Below are 17,320 nucleotides of genomic sequence, written 5' to 3'. Positions count from 1 at the left end.
AGCATCATTACTTACCCCTTGACATGTCCATGGGTTATATCAAACTCTGTAATTTTGGCCCCAAAACCTGCTCTTGATTTATACATGAGTACAGTGGTTTAAACTGTCGACTATAGAAGATCCCGCCAATCAGAAGGTCAAGCTCGGGTCAAGGTGAGCTCCTGTCATCAGCCTAGCTTCTGCTCACCTAGCAGTTCAAAAACACCAATTTAAGTAGATAAATAGGTACCGTTTTGGCGAGGAGGTAAAAGGCAGGAGCTCTGAAAAACATGCCAGCAAAAATTCAACCAGGAAACGAGTCCATGGAAAATTAAACAATTAAACAATAGCACCACCTCATGGCCAAGTTTGAACACAACCAGATGCCGAAGATGAAAAAAGGAAAGCCTTGCCTCTGTTTATGTACTGTCGTCTCTGTCAACGGCATTGAATGTTTGCCATATATGTTTCTGTAATCCGCTCTGAGTACCCTCAGGGAGATAAAGAATATATATATATATATATATATATATATATATATATATATATATGAGAGTAGTTTTTTAGGAGCCCAATTCTACCATTACATGTAAAGGGATGCTGGACTCCATCAGCAAAAGAGTTGGGATGCTTTACTGCTGCATGCCATCTGCTGCATCATTTACCACCAATAAAGCTTATCTTTTACAGCAGTAATGTGTCAGTGCTTAGCACCAAATAAAGCCTTGGGGAGACCTGGAACTAAAATCCAGTTCCAGAGCAGAAAATGGGTGGAAATCTGGGTACCATCTCAATGCTACATAAACTTTCTTGGTTATGCTTAGGTGAAGCAAATTTTGCATTTGCCCCTTTCCTTGTAAGAATAAAAGGGGGAGTTGTTTCCCTTTTAAAAATTAGTATCCCACCTCCCCAAATGCCATTGAAATGAAAAAATGAGTACATGTTTTCAAAAATCGCATAGTATCCGATCTTCACCCACTTGGATCAGGCACTTCTTTGACCATTTCAGAAAGAGTGTCAGAAGGAAACTCATGAGTGAGATTATTCAACAGCTTTAGGGGGATTACAGTAAAAGCGATCGTGCTCCCACTGCAGAAGCATTTATTTATAATCTGTATTAAGGACCTACTTTCACAGAATTGCTCTTGACAGTTTATCTAGAAACACTTAACCACACTATAAGTGGGGAAATTAGTAATATTAATAATAAATCCTGCAAAGAGGGCTAAATTGGAGCAAGACCTAGGCACTGCAATCCATTTTGAACTGCTGTGTACAACAATCCTGAATATATTTATTCAGAAACAAATCCCAAGGATATCAATGACAAGCTGATAAAAGGTAGGGTGGGGATAAGCAACCAAGAGAAAATAAAAGACCACATTGTCCTCCTTTCAACATCTTAGAGGGTTGCATTCTGCATGGAACCTAACACAAAGGTTGCTTATTTTTCCTGTCAAATGTCACAAAATATGAGCTCATAGAATCACAGAATCATAGAGTTGGAGAAGAGCACAAGCGCTATCCAGCCCAAGCCCTTGACATGTAGGAGGAGGAGGAATACATAAAGCACTGCCAATAAATGGTCATCTAGTCTCTTTAAAAGTCTCCATAGAAGAAGACTCCACTGTGCTCCAAGGCAGCATCTTCCACTGTCAAATGTTTACCAACAGGATGTTCTTCAGGCTAAATATACCCAGTTCCCTAAGCCACTCTTTATAGGGTTAGGCTTCAGCCCTGTGTTCATTTTGGTTGCCCATCTCTGGACATGTTTGAGCATGTCAGTATCTTTCCTGAACTGTAAATCACTTATGGTCATTATTTTTGTTTGCTTAATATTCAACTATAAACTTGCCTTTGTATTACCTTCCTTGACTTTATTCAGTAATCCTTCTAAATCTTAGTATGACGTTAGGGGCTGTGGTGGCTCAGCGAGTTAAACTGCTGAGCTGCTGAACTTGCTGATCAGAAGATTGGTGGTTCAAATTCATGGGATGGGGTGTGCTCCCATTGTTAGCCCCAGCTTTTGCCAACCTAGCAGTTTGAAAACATGCAAAGCTTCATGGTAACAAAGCTTCATGCAGCCATGCCAGCTACATGACCTAGGAAGTGTCTACAGACAATGTCGGCTCTTCAGATTAGAAATGGCGATGAGCACCACTCCCTAGAGTTGGACTCGATTAGACCTTTGATCTGAGCTACAGTCAGCCCCAGGTCTTGTTTTCACCGACTGGATGGATGTCCGCCACCTTTGGCTGCAAAGGATGTAGTCAATCTGATTTCGGTGTTGACCGTCTGGTGAGGTCCATGTGTAAAGCCGTCTTTTAGGTTGCTGGAAGAGAGTATTCGTTATACACAGCGAGTTTTCCTGGCAAAATTCTATCAGCCTGCGTCCCGCTTCATTTTGTTCTCCCAGACCATGCTTGCCTGTGATCCCAGTTGTCACTTGACTTCCCACCTTGGCATTCCAGTCTCCTGTAATGAAAATAATGTCTCTTTTTGGTGTATTATCCAGTAGGTCCTGCAGATCCTCATAGAACTGATCTACTTCTGCTTCTTCAGCAGCTGTGGTTGGGGCGTATATTTGGATCACTGTGATGTTGAAAGGCTTTCCTTGCACTCGAATTGAGATCATTCTGTCATTTTTTGGGTTGTATCCAAGCACCGCTTTAGCGAATTTCTTATTAATTATGAAGGCTACTCCATTTCTTCTATGTTCCTCTTGTCCGCAGTAGTAGATCTGGTGGTCCTCTGATGTGAAGTGGCCCATTCCAGTCCATTTCAGTTCGCTGACCCCCAGAATGTCTATCTTTAGTCTTGACATCTCACCAATAACAACATCCAATTTGCCCTGGCTCATAGATCTTACATTCCAGGTTCCTATGGTGTGTTGATCTTTAGAGCATCGGATTCGTCGTTCACCTCCAGTACCGTCGGCCGCTAGCCTTCCTTTCGGCTTTGAGCTAGCTGCGTCATCACATCTGGGGCTAGTTGAACTTATCCTCTGCTCCTCCCCAGTAGCATTTTGGCCATCTTCCGACCTGGGAGTCCCATCTTCCAATGGCATACCGACATATCTCTGGTTGTACTGGTCCATTTAGTTTTCTTGGCAAGGATACTGGAGTGGTTTGCCATTGCCTTCCCCAGGGATCACGCTTGGTCTGACCTCTCTGCCACAACCGTCCCGTCTTGGGTGGCCCTTCACGGTTTCGCTCATGACATCATTGAGGTGCTCAAGCTCCAGCGCCCCGACAAGGCGGTGATCCTTTGCTGGAGTGTTCGAAAGTAACTTGCATGATTTTTTAGATTGCTCTTATCTTTGACAGCCAAAACCAACATTATGTAACATGTAACAGAGACTCAGTCTGTTAAAATACCACAAGAATACATTTCTGATTATGTACAGACTTGCTTGGACATGCCAGAGGCATGGACACTAGAGGGTGAGGCGGTAGGTGATGTTGGCAATCAGATGCAGATGGAAGCTGATGCTGATCCTGACTTTGTGCCATCAACATCCAGTGATCCTCATTTAATATCTCAGGAAGCGTTGAACAACCTGGTCAGAGATTTGGGTTTACTGAAGAGTCATGCAGAGCTGCTTGGATCAAGGCTGCAAGGATGGAATCTTTTATCATCCAGTACAAAAATCTCAAAATTTCTCCACTATGATGAAGATTTGACAAAATATGTTAGCCAAGCTGACATTATGACCTTTTGCTGTGACATCAACAGATTGTTTTGTGCTCTTGAATGCAACCATCACCCAACAGAATGGTGATTGTTTATTGACTCATCATTCATAGGCTCATAGAATAATAGAGTTGAAAGAAACCACATGGGCCATCTAATTCAACCCCCTGCCATGCAGGAAAAGCACAATCAAAGTATCTTTGACAGATTCTTAAGTCTGAAGGCTGTTTTGCTGCACAATGGCAATATCTACCCTTCTATACCAGTCAAACAGGCCATTCATATGAAAGAATCATATTAAAACTGCCTTTAACTGAAACAGCCTTGGTTGCTTTAGTGGATGATCTGTGTAGGGAACTGGACAAGGGGAGTGTGTCCCTGATGGTTCTCCTGGACTTCTCAGCGACCTTCGATACCGTATGGTATCTTTCTGGTCTCGAATGCAACCATGTCTTGCAGGAATGGGGCTTGGAGGTACTGGTCTGCGGTGGAGGGCCATTCCCAGAAGGTATTGTTGGGAACATCTGCTCAGCCCTGCAGCCATTGTCCTGTGAGGCCCCATGAGTTTTAATACTGTCCCCCATGTTGTTTAACATAAACACAAAACTGCTGGGGGAGATAATCCAGAGTTTTGGAGTTCGATGTCATCTGTACACAGATGACATTCAACTCTATCATTCTTTTGCACCTACTGCTAAGGAGGCTGTTCAGATGCTGAACCAGTGCTTGGCAACTGCGACAGTCTGGATGAGGATGAACAAATTGAAATTGAATCCACACAAGACAGAGTTTCTCTTCATCAGTTGAAAGGCTGAACAGGGCATAGGGTTGCAACCTGTACTGGATGGGGTTACACTCCCTCTAAAGGCACAGGTTCGCAACTTAGAAGTGATCCTGGATTCATCACTGAGCCTAGAACCCCAGGTTTCAGTAGTGTCCAGGGGAGCTTTCATACAATTAAAACATGTGCGCCAGTTGTGCCCGTACCTAGGGAAGTCTGACTTGGCCATAGTAGTCCACGCTCTTGTTACATCAAGGATAGATTACTGCAACACACTCTACGTGGGGTTGCCTTTGAAGACAATTCAGAAGCTTCAAGTACTCCAACGAGTGGCAACCAGATTTCTCACTTGAGTGGAGTACAAGGAGCACACAACCCCCGTTACATCAGCTCCACTCACTGTCTATCTCCTACCAAGCACAATTCAAAGTGCTGGCTTTAGCCTATAAAGCCCTAAATGGTTCCAGTCCTGCTTACTTCTCCAAACATATCTCCTTCTATGAACCATCACAGAGGTTAAGATCTTCTGGGGAGGCTTTGCTCTTGGTCCCACCTCTGTTTCAAGTGCGATTGGTGGGATTGCCAATCGCACAATGGACAGGGCCTTCTCAGCGGTGGCTCCTCTGCTCTGGAACTTCCTCCCCAGTGAGATTAGATCAGCGCCCTCCCTCCTGACTTTTATAAAGAGAACAAAGACGTGGTTGTGGGATCACGCCTTTGACTAGTAAAAAAAAAAACACTGTACAAAGAATAATTAAGGAACATGCGCAATGACAATTGGAATGGCTATGGTATACATGGGGTTTTTTTTGATTATGTGATTTTCATATTTATATTAGGATGATTTTAATGCTTTGTCTGAATGTTTAAAATTTGTTTATGTCTTATGTTTAATTGTTTTAATGATTTTAAGTCAAAGTCACATGTAGTAATTAGTTATTCTAATTTTTTGTGTTACTGTATGTTGCCATTGAATTTTTGCCATTAATATGTTGTAAACTGCCTTGAGTCCCCACATGGGTGAGAAAGGCAGTATATAAATACAGTAAATAAATAAATTCAATACTTGAAGCATAACTACAATTTGTGTGGTGATCTTACGATAGTTGCAATTCTACTGGATCTGCAACTTGGTTACACAAAGTATTGCTATTCCCTTTACGAGTGGGATAGTCAAGCAAGGGATTTGCATTATATCAGAAAAGACTGGCCAATAACCAGGGCAGAACAATGTTGCATGTGACCCATTGGTTGATCCAAAGAAGATATTTCTTCCACTTTTACACATCAAACTCAAGCTACTGAAAAACTTCATTAAGACAGCAAATAAGCAAAGTGAAGCCTTAATGTATTCACAGCAGATGTTTCCATGCATAAATGATGCAAAAATAAAAGAAGATGATCTCACTGGCCCACAAAGATGTGATGAAGGATAGCCACTTTGATGGTCTTCTACAGGGCGCAGAACATGTTATTTGGACAGCTTTCAAGAATGTTGTTTGTAACTTTCTCGGCAACCATAAAGCACCAGATTATGCCCAACAGGTTGAAAATCTGCTTCAGGCATACAAATCAATGAAGTGCAACATATTACTGAAAATACATATTCTTCATTCCCACATGGACATTTTGCCCCAGACAATCTGGTTGCTGTGAGTGACAAACATGGTGAAAGGTTTTATCAGGACATCGGCAACATGGAGAAACGATACCAGGGCAAGTGGAGACCGTTTATGTTGGGTGACTATTGTTGGGCTCTCACCTGCAAAACGTTGGACAGTGATTATGAACAAAAAATCTGCAGCAAAACATTTGTAGCTGTGTTTCCTGATGATACCACTACTGTCCTAGTGTATGCTGCTTATTGACATATAGCTATCTTAGGATGTACATGATACAGACATAATAAATACATGGTTGTGTTCAGTGTGTTAAAATCTACTTGGTTTACCCAAAATTGTAGAGGAAACAAATCATTCCCCAAAATTTTTTGACCAGTGTTATTGATACTCCATCCTTCACTTCACTTTTGATGCCTTCTTCCTCAAGGTCTAATCTTGCTTTAAGTATGCTATTGTCAGTGTGCAAGTTCAAGAGATAGGGTGATGAAATGCATGCTAGCCTGACCCCCTTGCCAATTGGAAGTTATTCAATTTCTCCGTATTCTTTTCTGATGATAGTTCTTGCCCTGAGTATAGGTTATGTATGAAGACAATCAAATAGTTGGTTGTGAACTATTTTGCTGTGTGCAGAACTGGCAACTTCCGCTGCCTATTGTTGTTTCCCACAAAACAAACACTTCCTTGCATGCAAGCATGCTTAATAGTATACAGCAGTCCCCTAGTTACAAACATCCAACTTACAAATGACTCATAGTTAAGAATGGGGGAGAGACAATGGGAAGTGAGAGAAATCTATTCCTTGGAGGGGAAATTCACTCCAGAAAGAGTTATCATGGAGTAACGGTATCTCAGCTTAAGTTTTCACAACAAGCCAAATTTTTCTAAATTCAATTATCATAGGGACGGAAAGTGAGGTGAAATCTTCGGCACAGGGGCACAGATAGCAAAACACCACAGGAGTTATCCAAATTTGTGTGTGTGTGTGTGGCCAGCGTAACATTTAAAAATGTTCCTGTTCTGACTTACATACAAATTCAGCTTAAGAACAAACCTACAGAAACAATTTTGTTTGTAACTTGGGTAAATTGAGATTTTTTCAAACACAGAAACAGTATCTGTGTCTTGAGTGAAGAAGCCCTGATGATTTTCAATCCACTCCATGTAGGTCAGAAACTATTAGGAATTTCTTTGGTGAGAAGACTAATAATAAATGGCAAGCTAGATGGAATAACAGCTTGCTTTTAATTATTGCCTACAATGTGCTGCTGTATGATAATGCATCATTAAGGAACTCTTGAATGTATGTTCTAAACTAGAATAGTTCTTAGAATCGGATGCAAGATAAGGAATTTCCATTACAGATATTGTGGTCACTGCAAATGTCATCTAGAAACATGACAAACAAGAACACTGACTTTTATAAAAATGCATATGCAAATGTACAGACATAGATTTGGCAGTTTTTAAAGCAATTAGGTTCTTGTGGGTTTTTTCGGGCTATAGAGCCATCTTTTAGAGGCATTTTTAAAGCAATTGTTCTGCTCCAGGCATACCCGAAGTCTATGCCAGAGAGCAAATGTTCTACAGACAAAGACAATCCAAATAAGAGTCACAAAGCATTCAGAGATCTACACTGAAAGGCTGGAACCGACCTGGAGCAGGTAGCCCAAGTTAGGGCATATCTAGACAGGTTCAGAAACCAGGATCTATCTCAGTTTTACCAGAGGCATCCAAATTACTTCTTCGGTAAAATCAAATTAATTCAGAACAAACCAGAATTACCTTGGTTTGTTCTGAATTAAACAACTGGTAATATCTGAATCTTATGGTAAGATCCAGGTCTTAACAGGTACGGGCCCAATCCACACAGCCATCTTGGTTTTTCAGGCGCTAGGAGCCCAAAAAACGAAGAGGGCACCCATCCCTTTTGGGCCTGTCTGGAAGTGCCCTTAAAGAGATCCAGTGGAGTTTTCTTGGCAAGATTTGTTCAGATGGGGTTTGCCTTTGTAAATGGGGTAAGCTGAATTACCCTATTTACTCGAATTAATGCTCAGCTTTTTTGGCAAATTTAACGTGCCAAAATTAAGGTGCACATTAGATTTGCATAATATGGTAATCTTAGTGCTGAGCCGAAGGAAAGGGAGAAGCTGCTTCAGGAACACCTGGAGCTCTTGTTTGAGTGATGTCATCTCTAATTTAATTGACATGGCTCAATGTTATGCAGTTTTGGGATTTGTAGTTTTGGTGAGGTATCAGCATTCTTTGACAGAGAAAGCTCAAGGCCTTGTAAAACTACAACTCCCAGGATTCCATAGCACTGAACCAAGGCAGTTAAAGATTCATTCTACAGGATAGATGCACCCAAGGTTTTTCTTATCCATTGTTGGAAGCTTTGGTGCTCCAACACTTTTGTTTTAAAAGGATGAATTCTGAGCAGGTAGCAACTGTAATGCACACCTTTTAAAACCAAATTATAAATAGTGCACCTTTTGGGGTTGTGCATTCCATTCTGCAGGAAATACTTTTTTTGGTTTAAGGGTTCTGAAAATTGAGGTGCACATTAGAGTTCATGGTGAATTATACTCGAGTAAATGCAGTAATCCTACCACGATTAACCCACAACCAGGTCGCTATAAGTCTGAGTGAGTTTGAAGACACAACAACAACAACAACAACAACAACAACAACAAATTATCTTGGGTTGGCATGTGACCCTGTTTCATCCTATTGTTCAGAGACAGTATTTCTACTCTTAGGATCAGATTGTCTTCAGTGGAGGATTCTTTCAGGGCCATGACATAAATTGACACAGAAATACTGTTCATTGCACCTGTTATAACCTGTGGCATAATGTAAAATAAACCACAGGTAGTTCACATTTGATCAGTCCACACACTGCTTTGCCAGAGAAAGAAAACGGTGAACGGTAAAGAACAAGTAGCTTACTCTTTTTAGCTCAGAACAACATATGTACAGAACAACATATATAACAGCGGTGACCAGGGGAGCATTTGCACAGCTTAGGCTCGTGTGCCAGCTGCGCCCGTACCTTGGGAAGTCTGACTTGGCCACGGTGGTACACGCTCTGGTCACATCCCGCCTTGACTACTGCAACGCTCTCTACGTGGGGCTGCCCTTGAAGACGGCCCGGAAGCTTCAGCTAGTCCAGCGCGCGGCAGCCATGTTACTAACAGGAGCAGGACGCAGGGAGCATACAACGCCCTTGTTGTTCCAGCTCCACTGGCTGCCGATCTGCTACCGGGCCCAATTTAAGGTGCTGGTGCTATCCTACAAAGCCCTAAACGGTTCCGGCCCAAAATACCTTTCGGACCGCATCTCGGCCTATGAGCCCACGAGGACCTTGAGATCGTCTGGGGAGGCCCTTCTCTCGATCCCACCTGCCTCACAGGCACGCCTGGCGGGGACGAGGGATAGGGCCTTCTCAGTGGTGGCCCCCCGGCTGTGGAACACCCTCCCTGTTGACATCAGACAGGCGCCCTCCCTTATGTCCTTCCGGAAGAGCCTGAAGACATGGCTATTCGAGAAGGCATTTAACTAAATGCTACAGTAACTGGAAATGACAACTGGAACGGAATATAGACTACGAGATTGGTTATGATTCTATGATAAGACGAAGCGGATTATTTTAGTGTAATTAGATGATAGTGTATTAGTGATATGTTGTTTTTTGTCGTTGTAGTTATTGTAAAATGTGTTCTTTATATGTTGTACACCGCCGCGAGTCGCCCTAGGGCTGAGAGCGGCGGTTAACAAATGCAGCAAATAAATAAATAAATAATAAATAAATATGTACAATGTGATCAGTTGCATCAATTCACATGATGACCATTTATGAGAGATTTAAAATAGTCTTTCTTTGTCCATTTGGATAAACCTTCAGCAGCGCATGAAGCAAGAGTACACTCCAAACTTTGTCGTTCTCTGCTTCTCTCTGCTTCTCTGCAAGCACCTGTATAACTCAAGTCTGAAAAATGTAACAGTAACCAAAAGTCCCAGGCTCAGCCAGCTCCCTACACGAAACTCAACCAATCAGCTTTGTGCATCTTATTTTACAGTTGACACACACACACACACATTAGGTGATTCTCTACACACTCCAACATAACCTGGGTCTCTATTCAGGCATCTATCTGGGTATTAAATGTTAATAAACAATACCAAGGCTGTGGTTTGTTTCGTCTGTTGGCTTTTTATATTTAAACTGGTCTTGGCTTTCAAACACAGGATTATCTTCAGTAAAATGAAACATCCTAAATTTGCAGATGTGCTTGGCTGGAAAATAGAAATAGAAATGGTTTCCATGCTTTACAAAACTGACGCTAGATATTTGAAAAGCACTGCTTTCGGATTAAATTACCAGTAATAGAAATATGCAAAATGTCTTTTTTTAAAGAAACAACGAGAAGAAGGAAACCTCCAAGGACCAGATAATTCTCTGTGACTTTAGAAAGGATTCTAAGTGACTCAAGAGGATTTTGGAGATGTTTTGCTAGAATGCCATGGCATTTCCACCAGACTTAGTGGGCTGCCTCCCTATATTTATTAAAGTCTATATGATGACTGCATGGAAGTGTGTTTTAAAAACCTTTCCACCTCCTCACAAAGGATTACAATATGGTTATATTCAAAAGGCATCTAAGCCAAACATTATTATGAAGCAGCAACCTCCCACTTCTTATTTTCATGTAAGACTGGAAAAGTTCAGCTTCAGGATTGTCAGACAAAGTTTTACAAAGTACAGTGTGTGTGTGTGTGTGTGTGTGTGTGTGTGTGTATCTTGCAAGGTTAAATGGTGTCACAGTTCAATGACATTAGTATTAAAAAATAATAGGATAGCAGTATGGAAAGGAACCTAACAGAAAATCTACTCCAGCCTTCTATGGTGAGATTAAGCATGCTGATGCCTTACAGTGTCTAAAAACATAAATCCAACCATATCTTCAAAAGCCCCCAAATGAGATATTACTATTACAGTAAAGTCTCGCTTATCCAACATAAACCGGTCAGCAGAATGTTGGATAAGGACTCTTGTCTGCTAGAGCTAGGTGTGAATGGTTCAACTGACCACCTTGATTAGCATTTGATGGCCTGGCAGTTGAAACATCCACACCTAGCTCCAGCAGACAAGAGTCCTTTGTCCCACCCTGGTCATTCCACAGATATATAAACCCTTTTTCTTAGTTCCAACAGACCTCACTACCTCTGAGGATGCTTGCCATAGATGCAGGTGAAACGTCAGGAGATAATACCTCTAGAACATGGCCATATAGCCCAAAAAAAACCTACAACAACCCAGTGATTCCGGCCATGAAAGCCTTCGACAAAATGGCAAGCTATTTAACCTTAGCAGACTGAAAGCCAAAACCAAGGTCACAGCAGCATCTGTTTATAGAACTCCAATATTCTGATGACAATGTTGTCTGTGCACATTCAGAAGAAGACCTACAGGCCATTCTAAACACCTTTGCAGAACCATACAAGAATCTCGGCTTCTCACTGATCATTGAGAAAGCCAAAGTGCTCCTCCAGTGATCACCAACCAACCCCGTGTGGTATTACTTTTAATGTAAACCGCTTTGAGTTTCCTTCAGGACAGATAAAGCAGGCAATAAATAAACACAACAATAATAATAATAACAACTACTACTACTACTACTACCTTGGTCAACAGTAAAATAAAGATGGAACAGTTTACTTGTAGTAGCTGTTGTGTACCTTCATGTTTTTCCAGATATAAAATGACCCTAAAACACATTGATTGTGGGGCTTTCTTGGCAAGATTTGTTCAAAGGAAGCTTGCTTAATCCAGAGTAAGGAAAGAGGATTAGAAATCCAGCTCCCTCAAAGAGAGTCCACACACAGAGCTATTAGTCCCGGGAAATGGTTCCATGGCGTCCAGAAAGGTTTGGGTAATGCAGATTGAAGGGAAACGCAAGTTGTATGGCAGCATCTGCCTGAAGTTTTCTTTTCTTTCCTTTCCTGATGATGCTTCAAGATGTGCTGTACCTCATAAGCATTTCACCAAAGTTGCAGTGCTGATGTGAATGTAACAAAGTGTGCACAAGCAGATTTTCTGCCATCATCTGTCCTCACCCTCACTCCTAGTGCCTCTAGATCTGCCCTCTTTTATTTCTCATAAGTTTTTGTGCAGAAGTTATTAATACTTTGCATGTTTTAAACTGTATATATATGTGTGTTTGAGTTAGCTACAGTAACACTGGAGCAGCCTATTTCAGAGATCCTCAGTCAGCGTCACCATGGAGACCAAGGCAAGCTGGCAGAAGGAGAAGTGGGAGGAGCCAAGTGGAGAGAGTTTTGAAAACAGACAGTTTGAGAGTCAGTTAGGAGTTGATTTTGTATGTGAGAGGAGTAAAAGAGTGGAAGTGAAGAGTAGAGTGGGAGAGTGAAGTGTGAAGCAAAGAATTGTGGCTTTTGGGAAGCCTGAATAGCTACTGGAGGTTTCTCAGTCTAAGGAGGTTGAAAGGAGAAACATAGCCAGTTTTCTTTAGTCAAGGGAAAGGCTAAAGGATAAGCTTGTTAATTTATTTGATCAAGGAAAGATCAAATAGGGAAGATATTCCTGTACTGAAACATTGTTTAGTAATAAGAGCTTCACCTCAGTAAGATACTGTGTAACCTGGAAGAGTGAAATGTTTAACTAACCAAGTATTATTAAAAGTTCTATAAAATAAGTTACAATCTTGCAACCACACGCTTTGTACTCAACAAACCAGTTATCTTTTGTTGAAGACGGTCTCATCTCCATCCATTCTGTGTCTGTATTGCCATATCTCACAGTAATACCTCATATCTCACGTTGGTGGCAGTTACCATAGATTACATATAACAATTGGCCTCCACTATACCAGTTGGTGGCAGAATTCAGAGAAATAAACAATAAATCTCCCTCTACTCTCCTGTCACACGACAGCATGTGTGCTTTCTCTCCACTCTGATCACCTCCTCGCAGTTTTTATTGACCATTTTCAATTTTTTGAAAGGAAGTGAGAACAAAGGAATGGTTGGAGAGAGTTCTCATGGGAATTGCTTTCCTCTCATGCTTCCATTTAGCTATCTATGTGTTCATCTGTTTACACATCCCTCCATCAGCTGCTTTAGGATTTTGAAATGAGGATAAGCACTGGAGTAGTCTATTCCAGTATACCGCAAGGAACTCTCATTCTTTGGAGAGAGCATTGGGATAGACATATGTTTTTCATGCCATCCCACGATTAAACACACATTATGGATGTGCATTTTGTAGCTGCCACCCCCCCCTTTTTATCCCACTTTCTATCAGGGTTTCAGGCCTGTGGAGATGGGCTCTGAGTTGCCCAAGGTTGCCTGATGAGTACACTCTATCCACTACATCACATCAGCATTCTCTAGTAGCTCTTGTAGACTGGAAATACAAAAAGTCAAGCATGAAAACCTATCAGGCAAATTACCTGCCCTTAAAAAGCACCCGTTTCTAGGAAATGCAAACAGAGGAAGCCAAAGAAAACAAGTCTATTTTATGAGTCTCCTCAGAGGAAAGGCATTGTTAGTCAATGAGCTTGCTGAGACATGACTGCCTTGGCTTGAGAGGTCTTTGTTCTATATAAGCACCTGAATTCCAAGTAAAAATATATGTTCGTGCCAGTATGGTGGAAGCCTCTGGACACTCCAATTAGCCACTGCGTTAAGAGTCGATGAAAGCCAAATAGTCCAATTAACAAGCTCTCTTAGTGTCACTAATGAGAGTCAAGAAGCTGTTTTGCCAAAATTGCTGGATAATATTTCACTCAAAAGTTCATTGATTAGTGGCCTGCAGATTTTGACAAAACTTCCAACTGTTGTTTATTTCGACAGTGTTTTGCCTTGATTCACAGCAGCATTACCACAAATGCACCTCCTCCTCATTTTATTTACATTTTATAATTTTAAAAGTGAGCTTTGAGTATCCAAGAATACTTCACTGGACTTGAGGGCCTTATTGTGTTACGCCGTTATAGTGCTATATTCCATTTAACTTGTGTGGAATCCTAGGATTTGCAGTTTAGGGTGGGAATTCTTGGCCTGGGAAGTCTTGGACCTCACTAAACCACAACTCTCAGAATTCCACAGGATGTTTCCATTGCAGTTAAAATAGAATATTTACACTGGGACTGTGGCTCAATTGGCTGAGTGTCAGCTGCATTAATATCACTTCTGACCAAAAGGTCATGAGTTCGAAGCCAGCCCGGGTCAGACTGAGCTTCCGACCAATTGTGTAGCTTGTTGTCGACCTTTGCAACCCGAAAAACAGTTGCATCTGTCAAGTAGGAAAACTAGACACCCCCTATGGGTGGGGAGGCTAATTTAACTAATTTATGAGACTCCAGCAAAGCACTCCAGCAAAGAATGCAGGGAATGCGGAAGTACTTCATCAGTGTGGCAGATGGACAATGAAAGCGACAGCTCTCCTGGCAGACAGAAAAGTTAAATAGCCTCTGACTGTCTGTCTATATCTGTTGTGTGTCTTTGGCATTGAATGTTTGCCATATATGTGTACATTGTAATCCGTTCTGAGTCCCCTGCGGGGTGAGAAGGGCAAAATATAAATACTGTAAATAAATATAACTCATGGACACCTTTCATTTATATTTTTATAAGATTGTAAAATAGTAAGTAACTTACATTTCCAAGATTTTGATCATTTCTCGTTACACTCGCAAAACAAACCAGCTCGCTGCAGCCGGCACATTAACATGTCATGACACATAATTTGGAAAGGTCTGGAATCCCAGGGCTTGAAATCAATGGAGGGAGTTTTAGGATTCTTAGCCAGAGAGCTCCAGTGCCTCACCAAACTACAAACCCCGAGATGCCTTAAGGTGCTGTATTTGCGTAGTGTGAAAACGTTCCTCTCTCCTTTGACATGATCTGGTAGACAGGCCAATCTGTAATATTTATAAGGAAAGAAAAATGCCTCAGGCTTCCCCCCCCCCCCCCCCATAGCTAGAGTAGGGTGGAGTGGCAGTGTCCCATTTTAACTACATAACTTCGAGGTTTAATTCCATCTGTTGTGACACCAGTCATCATGCATATGGTGAAATAGGCTGTTGTATAATACCTATGAAACCACATACTACAATGTGCCAGTTAGCCAATGTCATGCCACAGCTTTTTCTGCCTCCTTTTGTTTGTCATGCAAAATTGGAGTTGAATCACAGAGTCAAATTGTTCCTCCTGAATAAAAGAAAGGAAAAAGGTTCTATCTGCGTATGTTGCCACCACAAAAATACAGAGATTAAATTAGACAAGAGTACACTTCAGCAAGGAGCACCTGGTGGTGCAGCAGGTTAAACCACTGAGCTGCTGAACTTGCTGACCAAAAGTTCGATGGTTCGAATCTGGGGAGCAGGGTTAGCTCCAGGTTCTGCCAAACTTGCAGTCTGAAAACATGCAATAGGTAGTGATCTGGCAGGAAGGTAACAGTGCTCCATGCGGTCATGCCGGCCACATGACTTTGGAGGTGTCTACGGACAATGCCGGCTCTTCAGCTCAGAAATGGAGATGAGCACCACCACTCCAGAGTCGGACACAACTAGACTTAATGTCAAGGAGAAACTTTACCTTTATCTCACACTTCAGCAAAACTACCCAAAGCCCTCAAATTCACTTGAATAATCCAAAAGGCAGCTGGAAATAACTGATGGAAGATACTATCCAATGCCTCACATCATGGGCATTGGAGAGCCTGAGCTGCATTAGGACTGATCTTGTGTCAAAGAATCGTAATTTAAATAGACTTTATCTGGCAATATTAATTAAGATCAGTGTTGAAAAAGACATTTGCCCCCCAAGTCCATTTATTTAGATTTGGGAAGACTGTATGATAAAGTCTTTGATGTAACTTTGGAGGAAAATGCAATAACATTTGGCCCTTCACAATTGTGTGTTTAGCCTTTAAGGATATCATTATTCATGTATTTTATCAATATGTTCTCTTTCTAGGTCCTCAAGTGCAACTCTAAATTTTGCCTTTCCCCTAGGCTGTTGTCAGTTTATGAAATGTCTTTTTCTAAAACCAAAAAAAAAAAAAAATGAACAAAACTCTATTAAAAAAAAAAAAGACACACAAAATCAATCCAGACCAGCTAGGGATAACCTAAAAGACATCACATTCTAGGGGGTATGGTGACATATTGAGCGAAGATTTTTTTCTAAAAAGGGGAAGGGAGGAGTCTTGCTGACTGCAAAAACAGTCTTGAGGACTTATGCACCACAAACCACTTTTCCCCCATTCATGAGATGAAGATATGTCTGGTTTCAGTAATAAGGACAGTATTATTTTTAGAAATGGGGTGCACTTTAGGGAGGACCTGTTGAAACCGCTAATACCAAAAGTCTCTTAACTATTTGCATTCCAGGAGAACTATATACAATCTCCTTCTCCACAGATTTGATATCCATGGTTTCATTAACCCACACTCCAAACAAAATCTTCTCCTCCCTTAGAACTTTTTGTGGACTTCCCTAAGTGCTCCAGTATGATTCTATGGCTCAAATATAGTCAAAATATAGGATTCACTATTATCCATGGTTTTGGGTATCCAAATGAGGCTCTGTTGCACATATCCTTTGCAAACACACGAGTTGTGTTGGAGCATGTAAAAATCAGTTGGTGAGTGTTTTAACTGAAAAATGTAAAGTGTGAAGCTGATTGTTTGGGCCATGCCCAGGAGCTAGCTGAGCCTGGGAGTTTTGGCAACAGTTACATGTTTAAGTTTTCTGTGCAGGAGCTTGTCATGACAGTTGTGTATTTGCTTCTTGGTTGCTGGAAGAAGATCTTTCTCATGGACACCAAAGGATCATTTGGATCTCTCTCAAAGGACATTGTGTGAGTCAATGCAACTGTTCTCATGACTGTGTGCATGTTGCTCTGCATAACAAAGAGTAAACATCTTATTCTTTACTGATCATCTGCAAGGCATATCTTTTCTCTAGCAAAACAGTGTGTGGATTGGTAAAGACATGAACTACGTGTGATTTTCATTCCTCCACAAGTTGTATTGTACATTCAACTCTCCTGATTTGAGAGGCACAGTTCCAGTTAATCCTCTGTCCTCCAACTTTTCAGTGGCTTTTAACACTCTCTCCTGCCACTTTTCCCCTTTGTCTTCAGCTTACTTAAGTTGCTGCAAATTGCATTCAGCGTGCAAATGTGGGTGAATTCAGTTCCATCCGCATGAGCAAAAAG

This window comes from Anolis sagrei, chromosome 1, assembly GCF_037176765.1.
Source record: "Anolis sagrei isolate rAnoSag1 chromosome 1, rAnoSag1.mat, whole genome shotgun sequence".
NCBI classification, from domain to species: domain Eukaryota; kingdom Metazoa; phylum Chordata; class Lepidosauria; order Squamata; family Dactyloidae; genus Anolis; species Anolis sagrei.
The sequence above is the reverse complement of the archived record's forward strand: the minus strand, read 5'-3'. Positions refer to the sequence as shown.